A 16,418-nucleotide genomic window follows, 5' to 3' on the forward strand; every position below is an offset into this window, starting at 1 on the left:
TAATGCTCCATTTTCATAATTAATTAAAATTGCTTACTCACACCTCAGGAGTACCCTCAATTACTTCTACCTCTCTGACAGGGCAGAATGAAAAACTCTCTTCCATACTCTCCTTTTATAGAGGGCTCAAAATCCCAGGCTTTTCAGCTTCCTTCTTTGTATGGTCTTTCCTGATTAGAGTATAGCCTCCGCCTCCTTAAGGGCTGGGATGATTTTCCTTTTTTAAAAATTTTATCTCTCAGTGCCTGGCACACAGCAGGCACTTAAATCAATTAGTCAATCAATATTTCTTAGCACCTACTAAAGTGTTGAACATACCATATTGAAATCCACTAATTAAAAAAATTCTACTAATCTACTATGGCAAAATTCACTTTCTATTCAATATGTCAGAGCAGAGAAGAGAAGCAGCAAGAAAACTAGGTTCTAGTTCTGGTATGCTACTAACTAGCTGAAAAAATCTGAATAAGTCATTTCAATCCTGTTGATGTCTATTTCCTCATTTGTAAAAAAAAAAAAAAAGGAAAAGATTACCTGCCTTACTTCCTAAAGTTGCTATGAAAATAAAATAATCTAATATATGTAAAAGCACTATACAAATGCCAGATAGCATAGTGATTAAGTGTTCATTTGCAATAAATATGCACTAGGGTCAGTTGTGTCTGTTATTCATGCTATAACTACTTAAACGATTTCAGAGTTTTAATTTTTGTTTTTCTCTAATGGGAGAGAGATAGGCTGGGTTCTGAATCTGATCTTGAATGGTTTAATAAATACCACTATAATACTTTATAAGGACAGTGAGAACTAGTTCAAATTTGAACAGACTATAAACAGAAGTAGTGCTCTTTGTCTTCCTTAGATTTACCCCAAGCCACTAAGTCATCCCTTAAATCCACTGTCACAATTCTTTCCCACTAACCATAAGCGGTGGAAGAAGAAAGGAAGCAAGCATTTATTAAGTACCTAATATGTGCCAAGCACTATGCTAAGAGCTTTACAAACATCATGTCATTTGATCCTCACAATATCTCTTAAAGGTGGATGTTATTAACTCCATTTTACAGTTGAGAAAACTGAGGCACACAGCAGTTAAGAGATTTGTCCAGGGTCACACAGTAATTACTAAGTATCTGAGGCTACATTTGAATTCAGGTTCTCCTGACTTTAGACCCAGAGCTCTATCCACTATACCACATTATCTATCTATCTACATATATAGATATATAAATCATATATATTTACATTATAATCACATCATATAAAGAATATTTAAATATATAATATACATAAATATTATTTAAAGCTGGAAGGAATCTCAAAAATCCTCTTAGTCAAATCCCCTCATTTTACAGATCTAGAAACTGGACCCTAGAAAATGAAATGACTTCCCCAAAGTCTGAAGGGCACTAAGTAGCTGAAACAGTTTTCAAACTCTTGTCTTCTTACTCCAGATTAAGTATAGTATCAATCCCCTAGTCTAAGATCCATTTCTTTCTCCCCTCTTCCCATCAAATGTCACCAGCTCATCCCTAGACTACTCTGGATTTTTTCCTCTTACCCTCTCCTCCCCCTTTCTGAAGCTTCTTGCCACTCCCTTCATCTTGTTCTCCAAACCTAACTCCCTATACATGCCACTCTTTCCTTGCCTACCACTTTTTCCTCACTATCTAGACCAAAGGTGGGAAACCTGCAGCCTCGAGGCCACATGTGGCTGTCTAGGTCCTCAAATGTGACCCTTTGACAAAATCCAAACTTCACAGAACAAAAGTTTGGATTCAGTCAAAGAGCCACACTTGAAGACCTAAAGGGGCACATGTGGCCTCAGGGTCATAAGTTCCCCACTTCTGATTCTAGGCTACTAAAGCTAGATATGTATGTCATACTAAATTTTCCGTTCCAATATTTGACATATGAAGTGAAATCTCAACTGAATGTGAAGTAATATTTGCTGTCTATATGGTTTGAAATTCATATGCCATTAAAACAAGAACCAAAGATATATGAAGAGTGTAAATATTAAGCAGTTTAAATTATGCATAGTTGCATATGAATTCAAATCTTACTCCTACTTTGTTTTTTATATACATTCTGATATTTATTTGGTTTGGTTTTGGCTTCCATTTACAGTTTAGACTGTAAATGCTTTGAAACTGAATGGACTTGTTTCAATCGCTGATATGGTATCTTTGCACACACATATTCAATAACTACTATTTCATAGTGGTGAGGAAGAAGATGCTGCCATTCTAACTGAGAGAGTGTTTTGACAACCCATCACTGATAACCCCTCAAATTGGCCCAATCCCTTGTGACAGGTCTCTTTGTAATTAAAGAGAAGCACAGATTACTGCTACATAACTTGTAGGGTATCATAACATGGTTTGCCCAAATACCTTGGGCAAAAAATCTTAATCAAAGACTAAAAGCAGCTGCCTTCTGGGTTGTATTCTTGTTTACAACAAAAAACATCAACTATTTTTGTCAGTATCAACTTTTCAGCAGCATTCAAAACATACAGCATACTACATTTGTTCAGTAGTGACTTCTACCTCATCAACCTAATACTTTTTCTTTCTGGCTAAGAGAGAATTGAAGTTTAGGATACTGCCATTAAAGACTATTAAATCATCTGTGTTGGAACAGATGAATACATATGAGGAAGAAATATTTTCAAACTAGAAAGGGTAAAATAAAAATCATTTAATCCTTTAAGGCTGGAAAGGTAAGGGGAGCCAAAGTGTGTAATTATGGCCAGGCTAGAGTCTGTATTATGTCTTACAGGAATTGGGACCTACTAAAGGTTTTTGAAAGGGGGCAGAGAGAGCATGACATATTTTTGGAAGTTCTAGGGAAGATGACTGGAAGTATTTGTGTGTGTGTGTGTGTGAAGAGTAAGTAAACAAATGAAGAGTGTATTACTATTATATGACAGAATAATCAGAGTTAAAAGTGATGAGGATTTTAACTATTAGCTTGTATTTTTTTTTTTTTCTTTTTGGAAGGCAATTGGGGTTTAATAACTTGCCCAAGGTTACATGGCTAATTTTTTTGTGTGGGTGTTAAGTGTCTGAGGCTGGAACCGAACTCGGGTCCTCCTGACTCGGGGGCTGGTGCTTTTATTCACTGCGCTACCTAGCCGCCCCCTATTAGCTTCTATTTTTTTACATGAAGAAGAAAATTGTTACTTTGAGACACGTTGATTACTTGAATACATACTATGTCCATCGGTGAGTCACAACATTATCTGTTCTACCACATTAATAACACTAACAATAAAAAATATAACAAAATGTTCACTAGTATTGATATAATAATCACTGGACTTCATCACCTCTTTATCAATGGGGAACTTCATTATCCTTCAAGATCATAATAGCCTGGTCATTCACATATCATCAAGACCCTATGATTGGAGGGCTTTAGGATGAAGTTCATCTCAAAGCTTTCATTTGAGGAGGTGGCCCAAGCTAGCCATCTCTTCATTTCTCATCAGGCTACAGGATAGACGAATCAATGAGCATTCTGAAGTGCCTACTACGTATCAGGGATTATGTTAGGTGCTGAGTATACAAATATGAAAATGAGACAGTCCCTAAACTCGAGGAAAATATGTTCTATGATGACTTGAAGGCAAGCTTACTGTTCTATATAAGTTACAGACTCTCTTCTCTCCTTTTTTAAAAATATGTGAACATATCTGCTATTCTCTAAGGCTCTAATAAATACCTCTTCTTTTAAAGATAACTAACTGACAGAGCCTCAACAACCACAGCTGCCAGTTCTTTCAGCACTGTGGGAAGTAGTTAATCTAACCCTGGGTAGGAGTCTATCTCCCTATTCATCCCGAGTTTCAATTCCCCATTAGCTGTTTTTAGTCTATCCTTTCTAGCCTCAAAATTATCTCTTTGTCAGAAAAACACAGAAGCAAACTAAGATCTGAACAGCTCTGTCTTCTCTGTTTCTGTTTTCATCCCCTACACCCCAAGCAGTAGTCCTGTTTTCTTCTTTGATAACCTGTTTTAAACGTTTAGACTTTTTTTGCTGTCCTTAGCATTTCTTCCTAATCTGAACTCACTTTGGGCTTTAGGATTCCTGACAATTTTTATAGGACTGTTACATGTTTGTCTTTATCTTCTATACCTATCCTTGCCTCCAACTCTTTTACACTTTCAAAATCTAAGTTTGTCATTAAGTTTGCTGTACATCTACACTACTTTCTTTAATCAACTCCACATAATTTCATTTTTTTTTTTTGAGATTTCCCCATTTCTTTTGGAATGACTTTCCCCAAAGAATTTTAGGCCACAGAGCCTCTCTGCATAGCAAAGGTTTCAAAGCTGAAAAGAAAGACACTAACACAAACTGCTAGCATAAACCAGATGTCAAATGTGTACTGCTGGGGAATATATGCAAGTCATCTTCTATATCATCTTGAAATAGTCAATTCAGTTCAAAAGGCAATTATTAAGTGACAATATTAAGTCATATGCTAGACACTGGAAATAAAAAATTAAACAATCTCTCTCTTCAAGAAGCTTACTATCTAGTGGGAAGAATACCACACGTACAAAAATAAGTATAATAGAGAAAGAACATTAATAAATGGAAACATTAAGACTAGCCTCATAAAATGTGGCATCTGAGATTTAAGCCTTGAAAGGTGCTAGGAATTACAGTTAATTAAAGAACGAGTAAGCACTTATTTCCAAGTAATGAGAGGGATGGGAGATAGTCTATGCAAAGCTAAAGAGGAAGGAGATGTATATAGGGTACAGTAAGTAAGCCCAGAGAGTATTCTGAATCTAAGAGTATACTGAAATTTTAAAAAGGGAGGTTGGAGCCAGATTATATGGAGGGAAAATAGCAAAAAGGGGCATTTGTATTTATTCTTAAGACATCTGGAAGCCAGAGAAGCTTCCTGAACCAGAGAGTGACATGTTTAGATTTATAGGGTTTTGGGGGGAATATCAATTTGGTGAGGTGAAAGACTAGAAGCAGACGGACCATTTACAGAGGCTACAAAATAGTCAAAGAGATAGGTAATGAAGGTCTGAATTAGTGTGGGTAGAGAAAACTGGATAGACATAAGGGATGTCACAGTGGTAGAATTAACAAGACAGTGCCTAGTTCTGATGAAATGGGAGAACATGAATAATCTTGAGGATAACTGAGGTTGGAAAGCTGAGTGGTTGGAAGGACAGTGGTGCCTTTTGCAGAAGTAGGCAAGTTAGGGAGAGAAATGTGTTTAAGGTAAAATATAATGAGTTCCATTTTGGACATATTGAAATGACCATAGCATTTCCAAGTAGAGATGTTCAGTGCGCAGCTGCTGAAGGATTTGAGATCAGGAGAGAGATACACACATATAATATATACATATATAAAATACACTTATATATGTTGTTTACAAAGAAATGTGAAGTCATGGAAAATGCTGATTCAGAAAATGGGACTATAAAGGTGAGATCAGACAAGGAGAATCAGGAGAAAGAAATATGAAACCCAGGGAGTACAGGGCATCCAGGTGAAGAGAGTTGTCAAAACTGACAGTGTCAAATGCTGCAGAAATCATCGGAAACTTTGGAAAGAACATTTTAAGTTGGGTGGTGAAGTCTGGAAGCCAGATAATGGGTTGACAAGTGAGTGGGAGGTGAGGAAGTAGGGACATTGAGTGAGCATAAATGCTTTTTCAAGGAGTTAAGCTTTGAAGAGAAGGTACAGAAAAAGAGTTGAGGGGTAAGCAGAATCAAGTACTGCTTTTTAAGCAGGGGTGAGTAAAGGTCACAATGAGTATAAAGAATAGGTTTAAGAAAAATTAAGTAGAAGAAGAGAAGGATAAGAGGCCATGGTCTAAAAAAATTTCAAGAGTTCTAGGTGGAAGAGTATGTGTGTGTTATGCATGCACATACACCCATTCCCACCCCCACCCCTACACATGACTGGGTTTATGAGTGATGAATAATGGTTCTGGACTAAACTGAGAGACCTAAAAGAATAGTTCTGCCATTAACTATCTATATGATTTTGGAAGGATAAATCATAACCTTTTTGGATCTTAGTTTCCTCATCTATAACATTAGAGGGCTAAAGCTAGATGATTTCCTAAACTATATTCTGGCTATGATATTCCACTACACTTACTATTTTAGTACTACTACTAGAAGCACTAAGGCATTTTGTATAGCGAACAGTCAGAAAGACTTGGTTAAAGTTGCCTCTCACATATACTGACTGTGTGACACTGGGCAAGGCACTTAACCTCATTCCCAGTCTACTGTCCCCTTGTTTCCTTGCCCTCAACTCTTACAAAAAGCAATATATAGTAGAGAAAGTTCCTTATACCAATGAAAGCAAAAGTCCAGTCTCCCCCAAAACACTACTAGTAAATACTTCTTAGTATCTACAGAATGCTTTTTATTATAAAAGTTCAACCCGTTTTTTAGTGAAACTACACTTTAATTTCTCTTTTCTTCTGGTGGTGTAGCATCTCAACACTTTTCAGATTTGGAAACTGTGTTGACTACAATTATAGAATATTACATCTTGATATTCAGTTTTCTAAATAGACTAGTTGAAGCCATAGCAGTAAACTTAATTATTGAAACAGATCATCTTCAGCTCACTAAGACTTTATTCACTTTCAGAAGGAAAAATGAAGATGGTCTCTGAGCTTATTTACTTATTTCCATAACAATAGCTAACATTTACATATTGAATACATGGTAATTACATACTGTTTTCTCGTTTTTTCCCACATCAGTCTGGTGAAGCAAGGATTAAAGTGTTATTAATTCCATTTTATACACGAGGAAACTAAGGCTCACATTTAAGACTGGGTTACAGAGACCCAAGACACACAGCTAGCAAGTAAGTGTCTAAGACCATATCCAAATGCTATCACTTGATAAAGTTCAGTACTTTGAGCTACAAAGGTTAGTGGTTCTTAGAATAATAAAAGTAGAAGAAAAAACAATAGCAAGGAATGGCAGAACTGAAGAAGCAATTGTAAAACTTCATCTCTAACCAGATAAACAATAGATTAAATGTGTGTATGTAGGTAAACATGTATATCTGTATGTGTATATATGGGTGTGTATATATATACACACTCATATATATGTATTTGTATGTATATATAGTGAAAGAGAATCTAAGTTTCAGACCAAAAGCTTGCTTGCTAATAATAACTAATACAAAAGAGCAACAAGAAAATTCATTAAATAGGTATATATTTCTCAGCTCACATTATTTTTTGACTATATGTGCACAGTTAAGGCATGAGACTTTATAAGAAAAATAATATAAACAAACTGTACTTTATGAATTTACTGGCTATTCCTGTTGTAGGCCATCACCCAGCATTTTAAATGATCCAGCTTAAGTAAAATGATCTTATAATTTCATTCAGTCATTCTTGGTCCAGCATTATCTATACCTGAATTATCTGGGATAGTAAGTCAACTGTTATTTTACAATATCAAAATTTCTAAGTAAATAGCTTAGTATTAACAGTGACCAATAATACTTTTCTCTTTAAGCTGAAAATTGTCAAGTTTACTATAGCTTAAGAGTAAAGAGTAAGAACTTAAGAAATGGCTTATTTTGCTAAACAAAGACATTTTCTCTTCACAAATGTATGACAATGAACTCAACTGGGAAATATTATTTCAATTGCCACAAGGGGCTTTGTTGGCTTCTCTTTTCTAAGAAATGAACATCTCTCTCCTCAAACCATCTGCCATGAGTGATAACCAGATGCCTGTGTAAGACAATAGGGAACACAAGTACTACTCAACACCTTAAAGTGGAATGAGGCTTCAGATGTACTTCAGAATGAATATTAAAAAAACAAAACATTTCTGTGACCCACCTATTCACCACCTAAAACACAATTATTGTAAATCTACATTCATCTAGTTCTTGTCCAGAAGTAATTCAAAGATAATTCTGATGAAACAAAACTTTGGAAGATCTGTTTCTAGGAGAAAGCTAACAGAGACATATCAACCAAAAATTGAAAATTCATAGATCTCATCATGAAATCCTACACAAGAAAATGCAACTTCTAGTTCTAAGAGACTATCTTACTAAGGGGAGGAGAATTTTATTCATTTTTATGTATAACTAGTGGTCACTAGTTGAAAAAAAAAGTGAAGAAACAGCTAAGCTCTTACTCAGCAAATCTCATGGCTGGTTCTTTCAAGGAAAGAACAATCCAAACCTAGAACCACAGTTGTTTCCCACATCAAAATTGTCCCTGATATGCCACCTGTTTTATAATGTTCTCTGTAGGTAATTTCTCTCACCATGTAATATTCTTCAAATTGCCAGACCAATTTGCAGTATGCCTTATCACAAGAAACATAAGCATGTTTTCACTAGTGACATGACAGATTTTGTATGTGCCTAAAATTTCATCTTGTCAAAAATTATGTTCTACACTGGAACATCTTAAGTCATACAATGACTGAAAAGTACATAGAGTATAAGATCTCACTATGCTTGCTTGTTGACCATAAAACACAAAAACATTTGATTGGGTAGAGCAAAATACCCCATTAGAGTCTCTTGCCCAATAAGATATCTACTATGTATATAACAAAATCATACCAAATTCCTTGAAAGATATAACAACAGATAATTTTGTTCACTGACCACCTGATCAATAAAATCAAATAAGGCATAAAACAAGGAGACATTCTGACAAAAGTGTTTGCACAGAGCCCAAATCAAAGGATTCTTTATAAATGTAAGGGTCTTCCAATTGTTCATTTTGTTAGATGGCTCTGTATTGATGCAACAAGCCTAGAAATAGTACAATAGCCTCCTAAACGAGATGCATATTTACTCAAGATTTGGTCTAACTATAACACACAGAAAGAAAAGTGTTTTTAAAATGACTATTTTTCGAAATATTATACTGCTAGATAATCGGTAGCTAGTTCATCAGCACATATATCCTGGCAGGAAACTAAATTTTTATTGACTGTCTAAGAAATTCTGGCTAAATACTGAAGTGGACCCAGAATTGGGTCCCTTTTAAAGATGAACATTTTTCCAATTATCTTGTATAGTTGTGAATCATGGAATCAATTTCCAAGGAATTAAAGTTTCAAGTCACCCAAAGGGCAAATACTAAACATAAGATGAGCCTGCTCATCTTCTGTTCTGTCAGCGTACAAAAATCCTCTCTCTTTCTTTCCGGGAGGTAAGGAGGTTGAAATCAACAAAATTTTAAAATGTTTACAATTATATAGCTGAGAAAAAGTATTATTATTTTCAGAACTCCAAAATAGTAGCCAGAGGATAAAGCCTCTTGGCCTTTTCTTCATTCTTCTGAAAAAAAAATGTTAAAGAAAAAAACCTGTTAATCTTGACTGAGCACTATTATGCCCTTTTATAGAATAGGACCATACCCTTTGCATTTTATTATATATGTAATAAAAATCACAAGTTAGAAAAAGGTCCCTTTTCATGGCCTCCCCTTCAGTGAAATATTTATGTCTATATCTAAATATCTCCCTATTAATACCTTTGACCACTTTAAGTCCTTTCCAGCTCTAAGTCTACGACCCTATGGCATTGTCTAAACAGTGTCCCAGAAATTCAGGTCACATTTTAAACAAATATCAGTTTAAATAACCCAGAAAAGACATTCATTCAGCATAGGTGTAGTGAATGTCACAGTGCAAGATATAATGCAAAGTGTTAGAAAGAATCACAAAGACAACTAAGATATTGTCCCTACTCTCAAAGACTTACTCTAAGAGGAGTTAAAATGTCTACAAAGGCAGTGATGAAATTTTGAAGGTAAAGTTTTATGTTTTCTATTCATGTTTTGTTAGCTATATTTATTTATCCCTCCCTCTCTCACAAGTGTGCTACAAGCTTCTAAAAGGAAACATCTTTTAATAAAAGCTTGTACAGCACCTGGCAGAATGTTATGCATATGACAAGTTTGATAGATATTATAAATGATAACAGTCTTTGATATTTTAGATAATCACTTCAAAACAAATGTCACAATAAAGACATTTTTCAAAGCACAGCAGGTACTGATTCTAAGACATTGTTCTGACAACATCCCACTGTAAATCCTTTTATTTCTATTACAATTAAAGACTGTTATACATTCAATCATTTCATCACATGGATCTTGTTATCTTGGAAGAAAATCACTGGATAGGAAATTACTAACCTATAGCCTTTAGAAAAAGTGCTGCTTCCCTCAGCCAGAAGCTACATAACACAGTATGTGTTAAAAACATAATGTATCACACACCACTCTCGTAGCTCTACTTTCAAACACATTCAGATGTCATATAGATTTCATGTTATTTAATTGTCACCATTTAAATCAATTCTGCCTATACTGCAGATTTATATACCCATTCAAGTAATTTTCTTGTATCAAACTTCTACATATTCCCAATTTATAACTGAATATTAAGATATTCATAGCAGCCTCAAGGTGAATTTGTGAAAGCATTTTTAACAGTTTTTTCCAAGATTTGGCAAAATACAATTTGAGTCAAATAATAAAAGGCAAAGTGTCAGATTCTATACCACTGAGGATTCTCTGTAGCTGAGTTAGCTCAGATTCGACAATCTGGGGGAAATTAATTTTTAAAAATGAATTTCACAGAATGAAGTTAAATGTCAGAATAGATACTTCATCTAGAAGAGGGCTAATATAAAACATAGTTTTTTCTTTTTTCCCCAAATACCATTTCTACTATTTTTTTGCTTTTTGGAGGGGGGAAGGCAGGGCAGTTGGGGTTAAGTGACTTGCCCAAGGTCACTCGCCTAGTAAGTGTTAAGTGTCTGGGGCCGAATTTGAACTCAGGTCCTCCTGACTCCAGGGCTGGTGCTCTATTCACTTTGACACCTAGCCGCCCCCAGCTACCATTTCTACTATAAAAAAAAAAAATTAGGAGTTTGCTAAAATGTTTAATATTAATATTCCCTAAGATTTCTACATCACAATTTTCTGAAAAACTTAAAAATATTTTCAGTATACTGTTTCAACCAAGTAGTGAAATGGGAAGGAATAAGTATTATCTATAATTTATAACTGAAAAAAAAGGCAAGCATTTACATAATGCTTTAAGGTTTTTCAAAGTCCTTTACAAATATCTCGTTTTATCCTCACAACAACCCTAGGATGTAGGTGCTAAAACTTATCTACAATCACACAAAACCAAAAGTGCTATTTAGTGCTCCTGTTTCCCAGTATAACACTCTTACCTACTAAGTTAAACAAAGTTATTCAGATTAAGGATGGCATTAAGAATGTTAAAAAAAAAAAAACCCTAAAAGAACAGCCCCACCTCTGCAAGTCTACTAAGTATGGGGAAAGTACAGGAAGGCTATCAAAGATGTGTTTTTTGACTGGTATCAGAAATAGATATAATATAGACTTGTATAAAGATGCTTTCTGGGACCTAAGATAAATCGAGGTTGTGATAAGAAAAATCATTAAATTCCAACTATAACATAGGCAAATGTACCTCTGACTGTGTTTGTCTCTCTCTATAACCATACAAATGTATCTTGAGTGTTTTAGGACAAAAGTAGGGGATGCTGTATATTAAGTTACAATTGGAATATGTAAGGGAGTCATATGACTTGAGGAAATGTCTGGACTGAATAGACCTACCAGGTTACCTGAACTAGAAGTAGGACTCTAGGTCCTAGAAGAAGCCAGAGAAGAAAAGAAGAAAGCCAAAGAAAGGGCTTTTGTATCCCTGGTTTCTAACAGTGTCTAGTACTATGAGCATCTCTGGCTCCTCTACTTAGACACCTCAAAAAGATGGAATCAGGTTTACTACCTTACCAACCTGCTAGCAAAGGTTGAAATTTCTTTAGTCTCCTCGAACCCCACCCCTTTACTCCCCCTCCCACTTTTCACAATTAATTAGAGATAAAAGGTTTAACACTTTAGTGTGAATAACTTCTACCAACATTCAATCCACAAGCACAAATGGCATGTTTTGCTAAGCAAATGAGAAAGCAGAAAGACAAATGGATAAGGAGGTGTTGCTACGCAAAGCAAACAGAACCTAGGACAAACTCAGAAGACTTAATGATTTCGCCTAGGATTGGCCTGCTTTACCTTCAAGTTGGCGCTGATAAATATATACAAGTAGCAGCTACAAACACATGCAGTTTTGCCTCCATGATTTCTGAAAATTGTATTTGTTTTTAACTGTACAAAGAAGTTCTGTTCCTGAAGAATTTACTAACAGTAACACTATACCCTATATATGAAGTCTTTTTATTATACCCCAGGAAAAGTCTCTTTTTTAGTCACTTAGAATGGTTCTAAATAAGTATACAATCACTAGGCAGTCTATGATATGAGGCCAACAATCAGTAAGACATTTGTATTTACCTGTCTGAATTGTATATTAACTTAGATGACCAGAAAATGTCTTACACATATGTAGATGGGTAGCTGCCATTTTCTCAACTCTTTAGTTTATACTTGTCATTTAATCCAGGATGGCTCCACCATAAGTAGCCTAGATTCAATACTCTAATTCTTTGCCACTTGCTCTCTAACTTTTTGAAATTTATCTTCTGCTTCCTTCACTAGATTTCCTCTATTCTGAAGGTCACCAATGCCCCCCTTAAATCACCAAACTTAATGGCTTTTGCCTAGTCCTCTTCCTTCTCTACTTCTTTTTAATATCTTATATTGCTCATTGCTTTTGAAGCTCCCCTCTATCCCATACTTCTTCAATGTCTGTTTATCTTCCTTCTCCTATTCCCCTAGATTCTCTCTCCATCCCTCATCTTGTCTTCGGTCCACTCACTATATGGTCTTGGTCACCTGAATCACTCTTGAAAAAAATATGACTTTAGTTCAAATGAGGAATGGGCATAGAGATAAGAGTTTGGAATCATGGCAGTTGAGCATTTTATTTCCAACTCAATCTCTCAACTGAATCAGCTCAAATTCAACATTTCTAAAACCTGTCCCTGGAACTAATCCTAAAGATTAAAGAATCTTTGGAATGACCCTCAGGAGTCACCTAGTATTACCCCTTTTGCATGGGCTTCTCTATTTCTATTCTCTCAGACTCTCTAGCTAGAACCCAGGAGTCCTTTTTGACTCCCCTTTATCCCCAAAGTCCAATCAGTTGCCAGTAAAACCTTGACTGAATCATCAAGCCTCATCTGTACAGTTCTGTCAGATGGCCTCAGTCTAAACCTTGCTTAGATTTCTGTTCTAGCTCCTGGCACCTGGCTTTTGCATTTTGGACTCTGATTTACTTAACTTTAAATCTGAATTTTCATCTCATTCTTCATACCTAGACTGAGTCTTTTTGTTCTGATTAAAGATAGTTAGCTCTGCATCTTCTGGTTTTAACCCGTACTTACTCTGGCCTCCAATTTGTGGGTCTTGCTTTCTCCGACAATGACTTGTCTTTACCTCAGATTTCATTCTCCATTCTGCATACTAGGTCTGAACTTAGTTTTGACAGCTATGATTAAAAAGAGATCAGTGAAGTAAGGATCCTTACAGGCTTTGAGGGAGATTTGGTTATTGAAAGATTTTTTAAAAGATGACATTTTAATATAACTTGTTTAGTGAGATCTCTTAAGTCCTCTTCACATATAAAATAGGAAGACTAATAGGAATACTATTTGTTCATTAAAAATATGCACAAAACAGAATTCAATTCAATAATTAATTAAACACTTATGTACAAAGCACTATAAAAGGCAGTGGGAAGAAAAGGATAATTACAAAGTGACCACCGACTGCTACAAGTTTACAATATAGTACTGAGCATGAAAGATGCACATGTTTGCAATACAATTCAAACACTCATTAGGATCTTATCAAGACACCAAGTATAAAATTACTATGCAGACTAGAAATAAAATAGAAGCTTAAGAGTTAATATGAAAATACAAAGTATTATGAAGAGTATGAGGAAGGAAAGATAATTTTCAATTGGGATAAGCTGAAGATACCATTGAGGAGATGGTATCTAAACTGGGCCTTGATTTCAAGGGTAGTTAGAATCTTAAAAAACAAAAACAGATGGCACAAGGAAAATTATCTCTGGTATAGCTAGTGAATGGGGTCAGCAATGGTACAAATAGAAAGCACAAGTGTGCTGTGGGTGAAGAGTAGTCAGGCTCAGCTACAGCATTAGAGTACATTGAGGGGAAGTAAATGAGACACAACTGATAAAACAGGGAAGTGCCAATATACAAAGATCTTCAATTCAGGATGAAGAGCTTGGATTTTATTCAGGAGACAAAAAAGAGCCATTGAAGGATTCTGAGCAGGGATATGCAATCTAAAGATCTGTGTGTTAAAATCTAGCAGTGCTAGAAGGATGGATGGGAGGGGAAAAGTTTAGAGAGGTGCGATTGTATTCCAAGTGGGTGATAATATGGACCTGTATTAGACTGTTGACAGTAGAAATAGAAATAAGTGATCAGAACTAAAAAGAATGAACATGAGTGAGTAAGTAAATGGTGTGAAGTAGGGAAATCCAAAGAAGCTGGTTTGGGGAAGATACTGTAAAATAGGTACTGAATACCTGTGGGGCTCATTTTGAGCAAGTCATTCAGTTTCTCTGAGCCTCAGTTTTCTCTGTAAAATGAAAGGTTTGAACTAAGTGGTCTCTATGATCACTTTCAGCTCTGTGAAGTCCTGTACATTCTATCTTTTGGAATGTCTCTACATCTATCTCAATCCTTTCCATTCCAACTGCCACCATGCTAATTTAGAATCTCATTTCCTCTCAGCAGGGACATTTCGAAAGCCTCTGAATTGGTCTCCTCGATTTCACTTTTCTTCCCCTCCATTTCACTCTATTCATCACTGTAAGTACTCTTCACAGAGTGTAACTCCAATTATATTAATTTTGAATTTTTTAAATCCCCAGTGCTTGTCACAATGACTGACAAATAATTCTTAATGAATATTTGTCAAATGCATGTTGAATGCCTATCCTGTGCTAAATTATGTCCAAATTCCTTAGCTTTGAATTTACATTCCCTTCACAATTTGGCCCTAATCTACCTTCTATCACTCCTTCTATCCAAATAGAACTATTCAATATCTCCCCAAAACATTCTGTATTTTCCCTCCTCTGTTTTTTATTTCCTCTACTCTCAAAGAGTGCCTCCCCCCCAAAATAATAATAATGATAATAAATTCTCAAAGAAATTCCAAATATATTTTCATTTGATCCTCAGAGCAAATTATAAGGAGCCTGAGTTTCAATGATTTTCAAGTGACTTACCTAGATCCCAGTGATCTACTGTTACTCCAAGCACCATATTCAATGCTATCTCCTTTATTAGCCACTCCTCATGATACCTTGTTTTCCATCAGGATTGGATCCATTTCTTCTCTGAATTCCTATAGTACTGATTTACCTCTCTAGTGGCACATGTACTTGTATTCCTCCTAGTCATTACAGCATCCTAAAGAGCTTAAGATTTACTTGTTTTTGTAACCTGTAGAGCCTAACACATGGTGTAAACATTCAAGTATTTGTCATTAAAAAAAAAAATTCCACTAGAAACCTCTCACCCTGACAATCTTCCCCCCTTTCATCTTGGGCCACAGTCCCCATGTCACTCCCACTTCATCCTCTACCAACATGCCCACAGAGCTTGGGCAGTCTCAGTACCTCTTGGACAATGTTACAGTTAATGTAGCAGCCCACAAATGTGGGTCAAACGCAATTGCTATAGATATAATAATTCGGAGGCAGGAAGAAAGCCTGCAAATGCAAATCAGGTGAGGAGTGGAAATGAATTAGCCCGTTCTTCCAGTCCTTCCCCTAGTGCCCGGCACACAGTAGGCACTTAATAAATGCTATCTGACAGTTCCACAGCTCCTGGGCTTCCACAGTGACAGGCCCTCACCCAATTCACCACCCCCGACTCTCAGGTTTCTCCTCTTCAAGAAGACTGGGGGGCATTTTTTAAAGCCGATCGAGTGCCAAAAGAGATCCCGACGGTGTAGGCAGCCCCAAAACAAGCAATAGTCACATTTTGGCGGCTCCCCACATCCTCCCAAAGATCACTGTCCCTCTCCCCCGCCCCCAACCTCCGACAAGTTTCCTGGGAGGGACAACGGGACCCGGATCCCCTCCTCATCCTTCAGTCTGGCATCTCGAAGGAGGCCCCCACCCGCGGAGGAGAGGGCCTTTGCTCTCCCCATCTTCCCCAGCACCGACTTACACGTTAAACCGCCCCGCACCCGACACCTCAAGCCTACCAACCCTCCCACGCCGGGCCCCCACCCCATTCCAAGCCCCATCGCCACCGCCCCCACCCCCATCCATCTCCTTTCCTCTCGTCCAAGTCGGATCCTCACAGGCGCTTCCTGGGGAAAGCCCCTCTGGGGGAGTGAACTGTCATTCCCCCCAGCTGCC

The 16,418-nt window shown here is 36.5% G+C and overlaps 1 protein-coding gene across 3 annotated transcripts in view; it reads right to left on the minus strand.

Moving 5' to 3' along the window:
- TBPL1 (TATA-box binding protein like 1) overlaps positions 1-16,418 on the minus strand; it is a 28,773-nt gene that overhangs the window by 11,337 nt on the left and 1,018 nt on the right. The window contains exon 1 of one of the 3 annotated variants that reach the window (XM_069077343.1): positions 13,390-13,493. The exons of the other annotated variants lie outside the window; for them this stretch is intronic. The gene's annotated coding sequence lies outside the window, so the exon portion shown is untranslated. Of the gene's footprint in view, positions 1-13,389; positions 13,494-16,418 lie in introns of those variants that run through there. 3 annotated transcript variants of the gene reach the window in all.

Source organism: Petaurus breviceps, unplaced genomic scaffold, assembly GCF_028583685.1.
Source record: "Petaurus breviceps papuanus isolate PSGF00001 unplaced genomic scaffold, PetGlider_PUasm1.0 90977, whole genome shotgun sequence".
In the NCBI taxonomy this organism is placed as follows: domain Eukaryota; kingdom Metazoa; phylum Chordata; class Mammalia; order Diprotodontia; family Petauridae; genus Petaurus; species Petaurus breviceps.